The following is a 17,054-nucleotide window of genomic DNA, read 5'->3' on the forward strand; positions in this document are numbered from 1 at the left end:
ACACATTGCATCCGGTGAGTAAATAACTCAGCCAGGATCCATTTCCAGCCCAGTCTGAGATAATCTCTGTCCTGTAACAATAAATCATAGTCAAGGGCGTCAGACGCCCCAGGCAGATCTATAAACCTGTAAACACTGCTATGCTACACGATTCTGATTTCTTGCAAAAGCTCAAGCTAAATCATTCCTGGGTTTAATCTTAGCATTGGTCATAATTACATTCACAGCTCCTGTCCGTCCCTCAAAACCAGCAGGGTTGCTCCTTAGAAATAGATCAAGGTGGTAGCCTGCTCTCTTTGTTGGTTCTTTGGTTTTCCCCTCCACGCTTGTGAGTTCAGTGAGAGCTGGTATCTGTGCAGAGAATCGGGTCACACGGGCCCAGGACAAGCTCTGTTTATTCCAGAGGAAGGACACTGCGCGGTGAAGTTGGATTGTTGAGGCTGATGGTTCTCTGTCATAGGACTGGGAACAAAGCTTTGGGCCAGAAATGGCCTAGGGGATGGTGGGTCCTCTCAGCTCTGCTGCCCTAATTGCTTTCCTCCCTTTGGTTTTAGGGGCATATGTATGTGATTTCATAGGCTTCTCCATCGGTTTGGTGACTACGTTGGGCACAACAGGACAGTTAATACTTGGTTGTATAGGGTTAAAGCCAATCCATAAAACCTAAGGTTTGGCATCTCTGTGTTTAGTTCTTTAACTTACCTTTAAATTCTCAGTAGGGTTTATGTATTGCTGTTTTCATACCTTTGTTTATCAACTGAATCCAGTACACTCAGGAGCTAAAGAGTCAAAGAGAATTTGGAGTTTCTAGGTAAGGTGCCGAACTCCTTTTGTCATGAACACTGGCAGGAAAGGGAATTAGCATTTGTTAAACACAAAGAAAATGCCAGGCCCTGGGCTGCTGAGCTTAGAATGTTCTCTCACTGAATCCTCATAATATTCCTGTTGGTGGGTGATATAATCCTTGTTATTTTTTTATAGATTTATTTATTTATTTGAGAGAGAGAGAGAGAGAGAGAGAGAAAGGTGGGGGAGAGGGGCAGAGGAAGAGAGAGAATTGCAAGCAGACCCCCTGCTGAATGCGGAGGCTGATGCAGGTGGGACTCAATACCAGGGCCCAGAGATCATGACCTGAGCTGAAATCAAGAGTCAGAGGCTTAATCAACCGAGCCACCCAGGCACCCCTATAATTCTTGTTTAACAGAGAACAAGGCCAGGACCCAGAGAGGCAAAGTAACTTGCCCAAGCACACACAGCTAGTTGAGTGACAAGAGTCGGGATTTGAGACCAGTCAAATGTGACTGCAGGCCCATACCCTATGGTCTTCCTCCCTCCCAAGAGAGATATCTTAGGTTTACGTGACCTCTTTGTCTTAAGGCTGGGTAGGCAAATAAAATTTATGCAGAATTCAGTCAGTTTGTAGTAATGCCTGGCAGGCTGTGTTGAGAGAGATGCTTGTTGGGATCTGTGGCTGAGTAACAAGGTCTGACATGTGTGCTTTGGGGAGACTGAGCATCTTCCAGCCTTCTCCTCAGGTTGCCAGGAGACACAGCCCATCTTCTGGCAGAATTTTGCCTGTGTGAAATTTGTGGTGAGTAGTAATGTAGGTCAACAAGTAGCCTGATGTTTATAAGTTGGTAGCAATGTAGTATTGTTCACAACCCATTGGGAAGAGACTTCCCCAAAAAGAGTGCCTCCCAATCACCCCTCTGGACAAACCGTCAAACTGTGGTCAGTCAGCATTTCAGGGGCTCATTCTGGGAAGGAGGCTACACCTGAAGGAACTGTGGAAATACCGAGGATTTCACACCCCAAGGGCATCCTATTTATAAAACCGTTATTTTCCATCTTCTGGTTGATTTAAAGAAAAAGAGATAAATGAATGAAGCCTAAAGAAACTATCACAGCAAACACTTCTCCAATAATTAGGTGGTGATGTAATCGGTTACCCTTAATCTATAAAAGCTTGTGGGTTGCTTGCTGGCTACTTTATTTTCTTTTCATACTCCTTTATCTTCCTTCCCCACTCCTCCACCCCCCCTCAAAACAAACCCACAACCCAATGGTCCATTGAACAGACATCTGCACTGAGTGCCCTTTCAAATTATTTTTTTCCTTATAGATCCCATATTTTAAATGCTTTGGTCTAGCAGACAAACTTAGTAATAAATATTAAATTTTTGATTTTTATTAATCAAAGACTGTGTGTCAGAGCTTTTGCCTAGAATATGACAACTGTTACCAGATGAGTTTGTTTCTCCAGCTAAAATCAAAGAAATTTAGAGTTTTAGATAGTGTCTTTAGATCTAGTCTTATCAAGGATAAACATACAGTTTCCACTGGGCTTTTTGAAGTGATGGAAATTGTTCATCGATACTCATAACTGCCTTTGAAGACTTCTAGGAGGGGAAGTCTTCAAACCCAGTTTGAGAACCAAATCATTGATTCCTAGGTGCCTGGTAGACATTTTGCAAAATCCAGGATGGTGATGCTGCTCCCCTAAAAGTAATACCTGCATCTTTTTCTTGGCCAAGTCTAGTCATAAATTCAAAATCCTTGCCTAGGGATTAAATTTTCCATTTCAGATGCTTGTGTGCATATGAATAACATCTTTAATTCTAAGGTCTTAGGACTCATCAGGAAAATTAGGCCACATTTAGTTTAAATTAAACCTCCCAAGGTCTTGGGGCACCTAGATGGCTCAGTGGTTGAGTGCCTTTGGCTCAGGTTGTGATCCCCTGTGGTCAAGTCCCATATTGGGCACTCCAAAGGGAGCCTGCTTCTCCCTCTGCCTGTCTGTGTGTGTGTTTCATGAATAAGTAAAAATCTTAAAGAAAAACAAATCACCCAAGGTCTTGTATGATGAGTTACTAACAGTAAAAGAGACTAGAACCCAGGATATTAGGGATCATTCATAATTTTCACCATTAGACCATACTTCCTCCCAGATACAATTTTTAAGACCTTCAAATAAAAATAAATAGGTTTTCCGGCTGCAAGATTTCAGTGTCTGTTTAATTCCCAGTTAGCCTGGAACCCAGCCGTCCAGATGTCTCTGGGAGAGGAAAAGATGGTAAGACCAAATGTTACTCAAAACCTTGGAGACAAGTTTAGTTCCAGCATGAGCTAGAGTTTAACTAGATTGGAGATTGATACAGGCCACGTTCCTCAATTCCTCTACATGCGTTCCCACTGAACACCGTGGTTCAGGGACCAATGACCCAGACGCCTTAGATGTCAACATTCGTGAATCCAGTTTCAAAGTGTGCTTATTGTTTGTTTTTTTTGGTTGGCAAGGGGACGAAGCTTAAAAGAGGTGAAAGTTTTAGGCCAAAGTGATTCCCAGCCAGTCTTTGCATTAGAAACTAATCCTAACAGTCACCTAATCATCTGCACCCCACTCCCAATTCCATTCCTGACTAAGCATCTTCCTAATGAGGTGTCCCAAATGGTTTCAGGTGGACTCACACTGGAGGACATGTGAGGGGAAATTTTATTATTTTTCTGAAGAGAAAAGGGCAAGAAGGGACTGAAGTGTGAACTTTATCAAGAACGTTAGAGAAAACCTCTAAAATTTATCACGTACCCTTTAATTGGGGCTGTGTGATTCCCAACCTAGTAAGACTCTTTCAGCAAGTCCTTAACTGGGATGGTTGCAGGAGACCACTGAAGAGAGTCCAGGGTGAGAATTTTTAGAGCCTGGTTCATTGCATTCTTGGTGTCTAGACTATAGAGAATTCAGGAGGACAGCAAAATACAGCTCTGTCTGAAAAACCACCCAAGAAGTCCAGAGATTGTTGATGGCTTAGTCCATGCAGACCCAGGGTACATGGACAGATTTCAGAGCCTTTACATTTATGATCAGCAGGGATTCTGAAAATGAAGAGTGTGTGAATCAGTGATGCCTGATAAACTTCAAAAAGGGAAGGAGGACCTCAACACCCCGGAATGAAGCCAGATATGGCCATGGTGTAGATAGATGTCTGCCAGCTGCCATTCAGGCCTAATCACAGAGGCATTATCCAGGCTGATGACCCCATCCTTGTGCAGAAATTAGGAACACCAAACTAGAGCTGTGTGACTTTCTTGCCCTGGCCTGGATATAAAAGATGCTTAGAAGAGACCATAAATCCAGCTGGTGACCCTGGCTTCAGCCCAGCGCCTCTTACCTCCCTAAATCAGGTCTCAGAGCAGCTTGAACATAGTGCAGAGGAAGATAATTCTTCTGACTGTGGAAAATATTAGGCAGTGACATAGATGACAAAGATTGGCTGGAAAATCTAAGAATTAGGAAAATAGTTATTTAGACTAGCTCTTTGTCCACTTAATATGATATAGACATAATTAGCTCTATAGGCTTCAAATTTTTCATCTATAAATTGGAGACTCTAGTAGTATCTACCTCAGTTGGTGGCTGTGAGGATAAAATGAGTAGTGTGTGTAACTCACTAAGCCATGTTGTTGTAAGTGAACCCTAAATGATATTATGGGGAGAGATTTTTGCTTCCTGTCCTAGAGGTGAGACATTCTAGCCGATTGTTACTGAGTTCAGGAATACTCTTCCTCTTGTTTCTGTCACTCTGTACACACACACACACACACACACACACATACACAGATGTGTGCATGCATATACCTAGGGGTATTAAAGAAAGTCTTTTCTTTTCTTTTCTTTGTGTTAGGGCTGATTGGATTGTCGTGGAGGTGGAGGGGCGGGAGGGGAGGGAGGGAGGGGGGGAGGGGGGGAGGGAGGGAGGGGGCTGGAGGGGAGGGGAGGGGGGGGGGGAGGGAGGGGAGGGGAGGGGGGGGGGGGAGGAGGGAGGGGAGAGAGGAGGCAGAAGGAGAAAAAAAAGAAAGAGCAAAAAGAAAGGCAAAGGAACAGACAAAAAAAACCAAAACCTGAACGCACGGACATCACCCTCCCATGCCCTGCCCGTCCCCCTTCCCTTGACCCTTTCCTTTTCCCTTCCCTTCCCTTCCCTTCCCTTCCCTTCCCTTCCCTTCCCTCCCCTTCCCTCCCCTTCCCTTCTCCTCTTCTTTTCTTTTTAGAGAAAAATAGTACGCACTAGTTGGGGGGTGGGAAGGGGTAGAGGGAGAGAGCGAATCCTAAGTGGGCTCCAGCACAGAGCCCACCATGGGGTTCTATCTTATGATGCTGAGGTAATGATCTGTGCTGAGGATCAAGACACTTGACAAATTGAGCCACCCAGGACCCCAAAAGTGTTCTTTTAAAGCTATGCTTAATCATTTAGGGTTTGGCGAAAGCTATAGCCTCTCTACCGGACATTCTGAGGCTCAGAATGATCTTGAAAAGACTGAATGGTGCAGAATGAAATGCTGAACCAGTTTTCATTGTACTGCAATGTATCATTTGTGTGTGTGTGTGTGCTCATTGCTGAGAGACAATATTCTTAGTTTTCTCATGCACACTTGTTCTGAGCCTGGCCAAATGTGACGATGTGACAAAGATCATAGTTCTTTTGGTTCTGATACAGTAAATGTTATGACATGTTTAAAGCACTGTGCTAAGCGTTGCACACATATGAACTCATAGAGCTTTTTGCTAAGACTCTAAGGTGTCTATTATTTGTCTCTTCCTTTGAATAAGGAAATTGAGGTTCAGAGAATGTAAGTAATTTGGCCAATCTCACAGAACCAATATGTGTAGACCTGGGATTTGAAATTGAGTCTGTGAGAATCAGACCCCAAGCTCTTAACTACTCCTTTTTCTCCCCTGCTTCTCACTTCACAATGCCAATGTGACTGGTGCAACAAGTGCTCTAACAGTGAACGTGGCTCCAAGCTTCAGAAGGGGAGCCTGAGGGAGATGGATTGTCATGTGACTTGTCAAAAGAGTTGCCTGTTTCTGTCCTCTTCCCAAAGAGAAGGGTTTTGTCATACCAATCTCAGCCGGGTTTTGTCAAAGAAGAGACCTAGCCCTTTTCTTGGATCTTTGCTTGCCTTCCTTCTATTTCATGAGTCTGCCTGTCTTCTACCTTGTTATACAAGAGAGGCCATCTGAAGTTCATGTCATCGATCCTTCTGCCTCTTAGTAGTCAAATCAAAAGCACGGAAATCAGATTTTCACTGTGAATTGAATTGAAAATTTGTTGAGCATCTTATACGTGATAAATCTTCATTCTTACCCCATCGCTGTTATGTAGGTGTTCTAAACACTGTTCTACAGGTGAGGAATCAAAGCTCAGGTTACATCTGAGGTCAGATACCTAGTTGGTAGACAAGCTAGCACATGGATCTTTGTTCTAATTGAATACAATGCTCTTGCTTTCTGCTTCTGCTCCATCTGAACACTCTGATGCAGCGGTCCTCAACCAGTCACAATTTGGCCCTGCAGGGGACATTTGGCAATGTTAGGGGGTATTTTTGGGTTTCACAACTGGGGGCAGCTGTAGGCAACTAGTGGGTAGAGGCCAGGGATGCTGCTATACATCCTTCAATGCACAGGCCAAGTTTCACAATAAAGAATCATCAGACTCAAATATTAATAGTGTCAAGGTTGAGAGACCCAGACCTGAAGCTCTACAGGAGAAGCTGTGTGATGTAGTGGAGTAAGAACAGGCTTATAAACACTAAGCCATCCACAGAGAGTTTATCTCAACTCTGCAGGGGAGGTCTAGTTACCTCTGTTTCACACACAGAGAAACTGAGGCTCAGAAAATTGAAGCAACTTGCCCAAGATCACAAAGTTAGCAATTATTGGAGTTAGAATTCAAATGAAGGCCTCCTGAGCAACTCTGGAGCTTTTTTCCTTTATCATAATTATACTTCTAGGATGTTGCTTTTCTCCTTGAATTTAGACCTTAAGGTCTATTTAAACATTATTTAGCTGGGTCAGTGGTTCTCAGACTATCACATACATCAGATTCACACAGAAACTTGTGAAAACACAAATTGCTGAGCCCCACCACAGAATTTCTGATGGAGCAGGACCCTGGCAGGGCCTGAGAATTTGCATTTCCAACAAGCTCTTGGTGATGCTGTTGCTGCTGCTGGTCTGGGGGTCGCACTCTGAGAACCACTGTGTCGGGTCTGAAGCGTGTTTTCCCTTCTTCTTCCCTTTGGAGTATTCTCCAACCTCCTCCTCCTCACCTCTCGCTCCCCCAACTTTCCAGGGACCCAGGAATGCTGAATGTGCAGCCTGGCTCCCACACACAAGCTGAGGCTGACAGGCCAGTGAAATATTAGCGGAACATGTGAAACCTACAGCCTTATGAATGTTCACTGCAGAGCGCAGCCAGATTACACGCGTTCCTGGTCCAAGTGTTCCTTACAGTCTCCTGGGAGTGAATTAAAATCATTTGCTGGTGACATAGGCGGGTGAGCTGGTTCTGGGTCGAGTCTAATCTGGGTCAGAGAGCACAGGCTGATCTGTCATCTGAAACACTGAAACCTCTCCCTCGTGTCTCCTGGGGAACCATGGCTGCCCTCTGTGTGCAGAGGCAAGAGGGTGGAGGTGCAGATGGAGGCCTAGCCCCTGTCCTTTTGTCTGGCAGCTGCTTTCCTCACAGGGTGGCTGCTTTCAGGCAGCAGTAGGTGGTCTGCCTAAGGGGCTGGGAACCAGGATTCCCACAGCCCTGGGGGCTCCCTCCAATTTATTACCTCTGAATGCTTGGAACATCTGATGTGCCAGAGGTCCAGGAATTTGTGATGAATATACAATCAAGACATGTGCTGTGCTCAAACTAGCACTAAGTAGACCAAGGAGGGGGAGATAGAAACCAGCCTGATCATGTGCCAGGCATTGTGCTTGATGCTTTATAATCATCTCATTTAGTCTTCATAACAGTTTTGCACATTAGGTATTCTCACTAGCATGAAGAAACTGGGGCTTCGAGAAGCCAACTAGCTTACCATGTCCCTAAACCTTGGAAGTGGAGTCAGGATTTGAACCCAGGCTAATCTGACTTCAACAGCTATTATCTTTCCATTTAATCTGTGTGAGTGTGTGTGTGTGTGTGTGTGTGTGTGTGTGTGTGTATGAGAGAGAGAGAAAGAGAGAGAGAGAAGAGAGGATGCTTGAAAATGTGAGGTTCAGAGGAAGTGAAGATGCCTTATGTCTGATGACCTCCTTGTTCTTAAGATAGTTTTGACTTTTGCCAACCTTTGTCAAGTAATTTTGGAAAAGCACTTCTTTTGCTTGATGCATAGAAATTTGGAAGAAGGGGAAATAATATATTAGTATATGCTCTGAAGGGTTAGGTAAGGTTTCCATGGTTAGGTAAGTGACATGTGGAGTGAATATTTGCTTCAGAGCTTTGCAGGAGGCACAGTAAATTCCAAAACTATTCACGGAGTTTTAGAAGAGGGCTAATGCAAGGTATTAGAAAGTTGAGACTTGGTGAAGGTAGAAATGCAATTTGTTCTTTTCTAAACAAAGTTTACCATCTTATCTTAAATGTAGCCAGAACTCCACTGCTTTTTTTTCCCCTCTTTTTTATGAACAAGAAAAATAAATCAACTTGCTTCCTATAGTTTCCCTGACTTATGAGAATAAATTCAAAATAGGTCTTTGTAATTTTATCCTATCCCAGAAAAAGGCAAAGGAAATATGAGCCCAAAGGATTGCCAACCCATTCTCTGTGGTCCCCAATGCCTGCGTCCTACTTTCAAGTAAGTTGGGCACTTGAATTGGTAAGACATTTTTGGCATTCACTCATCTGGAGCAAATTGTGACATCCATGGGGTTGGAAGAACCAAACATTTAAACCACTGTTGTGGATAATTGGCCTTGAGCCTCCTAATCCCATAATATGCTTAGTGGTGTCTGCAACAGGCCTGACTTCCAGCAGTGGCCAATTGAAATGAGACTCAATTCACAGCATAAGTGATAATACCTTCCATTACTTAATGCCTTTTACAATCTTGTAAAGCATTTTCAGTTACTTTATCTCATATAATCCTCAGAACAACTCTATAAAGGAGATATTTTCAACTTCAATTTATAGACAAGGACACCAAGTCTTAAAAAAATCACACAGTTAGTAAGGGACAAAGTCCCAACTCAAATTCAAACTTTTAAGTCCTATCTGAGTGCTTTTTCACTGTATTTTTATCTGCCTCTTTGTTCTATAAATTTGACTTCATTCTTTTAATTTAGATATTAGATTTGGTTTATTTTTATTTATTTATTTAAAGATTTATTTATTTATTCATCATAGACACACAGAGAGAGAGAGAGAGAGAGAGAGAGAGGCAGAGACATAGGCAGAGGGAGAAATGGGCTCCCCATGGGGACTGGGACTCAATCCCAGGACCCCCAAGATCACAACCTGAGCTGAAGGCAGATGCTCAACCACTGAGCCACCCAGGTGCCCCTAGATTTGGTTTAAAAATAACTTTTCTTTGATATAAAATAAATCTATATTTTTATTGAAAATATAAAAAGAAATCAGTGAAGATACCTAGTCACCCTAATTAAGAGGACTCTATCAACATGCTGCTGTAGTTTTTTCTATACATATTAAATTAGTATGTCTTCATTTTGATTGAATTCAAATTGCGTGTATATTTTTCAGGAGCCTCTAGCACCATTTCCAAAAACTTAAGTTGCTCTAAAGGGATCAGGAGTGGCTGGAGGGATAGAAGAATGAGTGCATGCATTCATACATATGTGTGGGACACAAAAGAATGAGAAGAAATTGTTCCTGCACTTGAAATGCTTGCCATCTAAATATGACAAGATAGGACATTTACTCATTCAGCAAACTTTTGGAACTAACAAAAACATAAGGTAGCACATAAACCCAAAGTTAATAATGTGGTATAAGTGTCATGTGTAAGTGTTGAGAATGGAATTAAGCAGCATGAATTGGACTAGTCCAGGGGAGTTCTTGGGGAGGGGGGGACCTAATCTTCAGTTAAATCCTGAGAGAAATAATGTTTGTGGTTGGCAGAAAGATATGACTCTCTAGTCTTTTCTAAAATAATTGCCCAAAGAAGAGTAACTGTCCCACTAATACCTGAAAATTGGAAGTTACTTGTATTCTAACCATTTTCCTTTGGTGTTTGGGTCCCTTGAATGAGAGTACAGTATATCTGTGAGCCAAAGAAATGTATTCTTTTAATATATTTATTGAAAATGTAACTGTGGCCTGTGTTTCTGAAGAGTGCTACTTTCTAATCATTGGGGAAATAAGAGAAAGACATGAAAATAGCAGCTTTACTATTTAAACGTTGGGGAAAAGAAATGACACAAGCTAAATAATTTACAGATTAAATATCTGAGTGCTAAGGAAGAGGTCAGCTTTGTTGCTTTTAGAAGAATGATTTATGGGTCTATTTAACTTTTAAAGTCCTGCTGTGACATTTTGGGAACATGCTTTTCCATTGATAAGTAATACTGTACTGTGATAGATGAGGGAACAATAGCAGGAGTTTGGCCAAATAGCTGTTCTTAATGTTTGTTTAACAGATAAAGAAGTCAGGTGACATTTTCTATCAGTATGTTGTGCAATCCTGCAAAACTAACAGTTCCAAGATTTAGCAGAGAAAATGAGAAATTCCCAGGGAAACTCTGGGTTGGCATTTTGAAAAGGCCATCTGACATCAGCTGGATTCCTTAAATACCTTTTCCTATGGTCTTCATGATTCAATGGAAAGTGCACAGGCTTTGAAGTCCGATCTTTGTTCAAATCCCGGCTCTACCACTCCCTATATGTGAGCCTTTGGATCTGTTACTTAACCTCCATAAGTCTGTTTCCTGGGGTTAATAATAGCTATGTCACAGAGTTGTTGAGATAATGAAAAACAGTGACATGAGTAGAATGATGGTTCACATAAAACTTGATGCTTAGTGGACACTTAATACACCCATTCATTCAACAAACATTTGGCACGATGCTAGAGGCTGGGGAGTACAAGAATGATTAAGATGGATAGATTCAGCCCTCATAGGGCTAGCATTTTAGTGGGAAAAGCAGAAAATAAAAGTAAACAGGTAAATCACCACAAATGTAGGCAAATGTTAAGAAGACCCCAAAGGGAGCTTGAGACTGAGAATATTTAGAGTAAGTGTGAAACTACTTCACACAGGGTAGGAGAGGAATGTTTTTTGAGCACATAAATTTTTATTTTTTATTTTTATTCATTTATTTATTTATTTTTATTCATGAGACACATACACACAGACAGAGACACAGACAGAGGGAGGAGCAGGCTCCTCGTGGGGAGCCTGATGTGGGACTTGATCCTCGGATCTGGGATCTCTGGGATCACGCCCTGAGCCGAAGGCAGACGCTCAACTGCTGAGCTACCCAGGTGTCCCGAGCATGTAAATTTTAAGCAGAGAGCTAAAGCATGAGAAAGAACCAGCCATGAAAAGAGTGGGGCCTAAAGCATCCTGAGCACAGGGAATAGCTGTGCAGTGGCCCTGAGGCAGTAAATAAGCTGGAGTGTTCCAGGAACTGAAAAAGACCGATGGATGTGGCATGAAGAGCAAAGAGGTGAACAACCAGGGAAGGAGGAGGCAGGAGAGGTCAGCAAAGATGGGTCACATGTGACGTTGCAAGAGACTTTGGATTTTATTCTAAGTACAATTTTATCATTAGTTTTGTTTTCTTCCTGTTGTAATTTCAACCACTGTTTAGCACCAAGAACCTGCCAGCTGTCATCCCATTTTGCAGGAATTCCAAAGAGTATGTGCTGCACAGATCAAGGAATAAGTACTAGGTGGGGAGAAAGCATAGCCTGCTGGAAAACTAAGCCCCTGGAACCTGCAACGAGGAGCTACTGGTCCAGGATCTGTCACTATGTACAAAGTGTCAGAGCTGCAGTAGGCTTAGAGTTCCTCCTCCCCGCTCCCTCAGGGTACAGATGGGAAGGAAGCATGGGGCCTGGTTTTACACTAACTGGGAGAAAGAGATTTAAATGCTAATTTATGAACATCCTTGTTTTCTAGAAAGGGTGCTGCCACTTTCTTGTTTAATTACTTTGATCTTCTCCAGTACCTGTAGTCATTTTAGTCAGGTTTCCCGTAAAAGAAAACTGAATAAGTTGGCTAAGAAAGTGAACCTATGGTGTAACTACTCTGGAAAATAATGCGGTTTTATTCTGTTAAATTGAACCTTCATGTACCCTTCCTGCCCCGATTTCCACTTCTTGGTATATTCCCAAAGGAAATTCCTACACATGAGCACCAGGAGATACATATAAGAATGCTCAAAGAAGTGTTGTTCTTTGTAGCAAAGAACTGGAAATAATCCAAATACCCATCCTCAAGGAAATGAATGAATAACTCATGGTATAATCACACAATGGAATATCACGCCACAACAACATGGGCTTCATTCAGTATAATATTAAATGAAAACAAGTCCCAAATGACTTCTTAGAACATCATACTTTTCTTACGATGTTCAAAAACAGGCAAAATCAAACAATGTATTGTTTAGGCATTCATATATATTTGATCAAACTTTTTAAAGCAAAGGAATGATAATCATAAGATTCTGGATCCTAGTTACCTCTGTGTGGGAAGGCAGGATATAGGATATTAGACACATAGATAAATAGAGGTAAATACACTTCATGTTCTTAAAGAGAGTAGTGGGCTCATGATTATTCACGGCATTGAATGAGTGAATCAATAAATGAGTGAAATAGAACTTTACCTTATATAGACCAATGATGCCATGTGTTTGAATGAAGGTAATGAATAATTCAATTCTACAATTGAAGTCCATTAAAAGAAAAAAAAAGAAAAAAGTGACTTTTATGGTTTTTCCATGATGCTGAGATGCTTGGGGATTAAAAACAAATATTTGACATTTAGTAGAGCTCTGAGCTATTCACTTGGGTAGTTTCGTTATGGGTCTACAGCCACTACTATGCATATGCCCCCAACAATATCGCAATATTTTGCATATATATTGTTTATTGCATAGATTTGTGATCCTCAAACTTTTCTGATTATGCACCAAATCAGTAAAAAATTGGGGACATCCACTCTTAGTATCTGTGAATATACTATTAAACTACATACACTTACTATTATTACTAAACCATATTAACACTAAATCACTAAACCATGTTAACAACCACTTTGCTTTTGTATTTCATGGTCTCCCCGTTGTCTCCCACCATAAGTTTCCTTCTTTGAGGCTCATGATATCCCTGAGAGGCAGAAGGGACAGACAGTGTTATTCCTATGGCACCAACTGAGGAGAGGGAAGCCCAGAGAATTCTTTGCTCTTCACATTCCCAAGAGAGTGGCAAAGTTTGAACTAGGAGGAGGATGGCCTGGCCCCTCCCAAGGGCTCATTCCACTATCCTTGGGAGCTTCTTTTCAATTACCAACAACATTATGTGATTCTTAAAGTTGGACCAGCCTGGCTTCAAATTCCATCTCCAGTGCTTGGTTGCTCTGTGTGCTTGGATGAGTCACTCAATCTCTCCGAATCTCAGTTTTTTCATGTGTAAACTGGAGAGAATTCTCCCTGCCTCATATGGTAGTTGTAAGAAATAAAAATAAGATCAAACAGTAAAACCTAATCGAGAGGACAAGGCAGTCAACAAATGTTAGTTTTCTTTTCTGTCTTATCCTGCTTCCCTAGTCCATTATATGGACATACGTGATAAAGCAATTTTGGGAAGGCAGGGGAAGAAGCGGTAATTGTAAGCAGCATATAAAATATAGTTTTATGTATTTTATTTTAAGTGCAGAAAGTCCTATGAACAGTATTAATCTTGTCTCTAAATCTGTCTCGTATTTAGATAGGATTTTGGCCCCTAGGTGGGCAGTGCTATCACAATGAAAGCAAAACAGGCCAAGGCTACTGTAAAGCAACGTGGTCCACACAGACTTTGTGTCTCTTCCACTTTTTTGGTATCAAACGTAATGCCACACTGAAATGTTTCATCAGTGTTCCCATTATTTAGCTAACGCCTAGCTCTTAAATTTGTAATACATTTTTCTTCCTTATCTCTACCCGAAGGAGAGGAAAAGAGTTTTTGTAACTATCTTGGGATGGGAAGAACCAGCTAGCCTGGGCACCAGAGAATCATACAATTCATATGTGGCCCTGTCTGTGAATAGAATTCCTATAAACGTAAGATATAATAACACATCTTTACAGAGCTGACCTACTGAATGCCTGCACGTGTTTCTAATTTAAGTGCGATTGTTCTCTCAGGAGATTCCATTCTCCCTTAAAAAACACACATGTACAAACACAAAACTTGATTTAAATGAAACAGACACCTTAAGAATCTTAACAAGTAGGGTTGACCTTTGCACATAATTCTACAAAACGGTGTTGTGCTTCTCAAGTGCTGCCAGGAGGCCTCGGATAGATCAATGCACTACAACCCCCTTCCTGAACTTCTGTGAGCACTGATAGTAGATCCAGAGGAGAAGAGATTCCATGAGACCCATGTGCCAGGATGACTTGGCCAAAATCAGTTGGCTCTGTTTTTCCCACTGTTCCAGGCTGTAACCGAAAGCCCTTCTCAAAATGTGCTACCTCTCATTTGACGGTAGCAAGGCCTTCGAGTGCAGAGTCCGTGGAGGTTACCTTTCTGCGTGAACACATATGGACAGCAACATACATGCATGTGCAGGGACACCTTAGACACATGCGGCTTCCATGCATGCATGCTATTGATCAAGAGTCCAGGTTTACTGCGGTGCCCGGATGGATTCCAGGGCATGAGATAATAGAACAAAATACATGAAATCTACTCTGAGGTCAGTTTACTATCTTGTTGAAGACATGTTGATATCTTAAAGAGGGTTGGGTCATCTTTTGAACTTCATTTCTCATGGTTTTGCCAAGGGCAGAAGTTGTACTTACGAGGGCACTTGTCCAGAATAGACAGATCCATAGAGACAGGAGCAGATTAGTTGTTGCCAGGAGCTGGGGGTGGGGGGCAGCAGGGAATGTGGAGTGGCTACCTAATGGGTACGAGGTTTCTCTGGGGATAATGAAAACGTTCTGGAATTAGATAGTAGTGATAGTTGTTCAACATTGTGACTTTACTAAAAGCCCTTGAATTATTATACACTTTAAGATGGCTAAAATGGTGAATTTTAGGGTAAGGGAATTTTATCTCAATTTGCCAAAAAAAAAAAAAAAAAAAAAAAGAGAGAGAGAGAGAGGGACAATGAACTAAGACCATTAAGCCAGGGCACAGATGTCAGATCTCCTAAGTGCTAAAGAACCGAAGACTGCATCCTGAGGATGGCTAAGAGGTGCTCCCAGGGCCTGGGGCAGGGCTGGGAAAGAGGATGCTTTCATTCCAGCACCGGAAAGAAGCAGGTGAGGAGTCTTGGGGTCAGGACTAGTGGGAACATGCTGATGCAGTGTGTACACAGAAGTGTCCGGAAGGCACCCACTCACCTTTTTCTGGCCATTGCCCCTGTTTGGCTGTTTTTTCTGATGCTAGATTATGTTCTATAGAATAAGAGCAGGGAGTGCTCCCTAAAAAACGTAGGTCTGATGTCTCAAAGCACAGCCTCTGCTTTTCTTTGCCTGGGATTGAATCTGACCTAGACGGATCTTAGTTCTGATGCCATCTGGTATTGCTTGAGCCTCTGTGCAACAGCACTGGGGTCGCTCCAGGTAGCTTGAACCAGCACGGAAGTGCAGGATGCCAACTTTCCCAGTTTCCGTGGCCAGAACTTAACCCACACATGTTGACATATACTGTGCATTTCTCCCTGACAATCAAGCCCAGTGTCATTTCTGAGTTCAGTTCAAGAGGAAACCAGCTTAGTTCTAAGGTAAATGAAATTGTGCTTCTTATTTGGGAAGTGAGAAGGCTGAGTAACTGATGAAGATTTTTTTTTTTTTAATCAGCTCTCTTACAAAACATTAATGTCAAGCCTGAATTTAGAAGTGTCACGTAAAAAGTTTTTTATTTTGTTCATACAGCAGGACTGAAATGGTCTCCTCTGGAATAAACTCTTTTGTCTTGAAAAATACCAGTAATGAATGCTATGAATTTCTGTATCGGAAAATTTGAATCACCCTGGGATCCACATGAGTTCCTTGATGAAAATGTGAAATTAATTTTGTACTAAATAAAACTTGAAAATGGTTTCAATTACAGGGGGGAAAACGTGAAATGAAGACAGTAATTCCACTGTATCATATTCTCGCTTCATTATTCTGAATTTTTTTAAAGAAAATCATCATTTCTAGATACTGTACCATTTCATAAAGATGTTGAGACTGTGAACACTGGAGTTTGTGGTAATAGTACAAACCTGTCCCCTTATAAAGAATTGGCCAAGGCTTTGGGGTGATGGAGGAAGGGAAGCAGAAACAAGTATTTATGGAGCATCCTTTATATGCCAGGATCTGGGCTAGGAAATTTCACATATGTTCTCTTATTTGATACTCATGACTGTCTGGAATAAATATTGTTATCTCTGTTTCAGATGGAAAATGAAGGCTCAAAGAGATCATAGAAGATGACAAAAGTGACAGAGGTTGTAAACCAGCAGAATGGGAATCCTAAAGTCTGCTTTTCTTTGCAACCTCTAACCCATCACTGAGGGCAGCCAGATAGGCTCCCACACCCCACACAGAAGGCATTTCTCCAGCCTTGCTCCTGGTCAGCCTGAGTGCACTCCCTGACACCTTCTACCTGGCCTGGGTTCCTATTCTTAGTCTTCACCCCTTACCCACGTAGCTGACCCTTTTGAGAGGGTCCTCAGGATATGCCAGGAACTGCGGTCTGAGGATAAAAGTGAACAAAGCCACAGTTCCACTCGCTAGGAGCTCAATTTGAAGATGAACTTCGCAACATTTAACTCAGTGTCTTCACCTTAAAATGGTGAGAATGATACTTGGCCCGAAGGGCTCTCTCGTGGGTTAAAGTAGCGTCAAGTGTCTTGCATGGGGACTGGCTTGAAAGAGGAAATCGAGCTATATTAGTTCTCGTACTAGTACCTCTAGTTTTTGGCAAAAGGCAGAAAAGAAACTTCCTTGGAAATGTTAAGAGGCATCAGATGGAGTTGGAGGCAGACAGCATTTGAGGGGTGTCTTCTGCTGGTTGCTACCAAAATCTTGGTGTTCTCCCAACAAATCTGA

At 42.0% G+C, this 17,054-nt stretch overlaps 1 long non-coding RNA gene across 3 annotated transcripts in view; it reads left to right on the forward strand.

Annotated features, from left to right (window-relative positions):
- Positions 1–17,054, forward strand: part of LOC106559680 — a 57,466-nt gene that overhangs the window by 15,960 nt on the left and 24,452 nt on the right. For all 3 annotated transcript variants that reach the window (XR_005369690.1, XR_005369692.1, XR_005369691.1), the window contains exon 4: positions 16,400–16,797. This is a non-coding gene — a long non-coding RNA (uncharacterized LOC106559680). The remainder of the gene's footprint in view (positions 1–16,399; positions 16,798–17,054) is intronic.

Source organism: Canis lupus, chromosome 14 (genome assembly GCF_011100685.1).
Source record: "Canis lupus familiaris isolate Mischka breed German Shepherd chromosome 14, alternate assembly UU_Cfam_GSD_1.0, whole genome shotgun sequence".
NCBI lineage: Eukaryota > Metazoa > Chordata > Mammalia > Carnivora > Canidae > Canis > Canis lupus.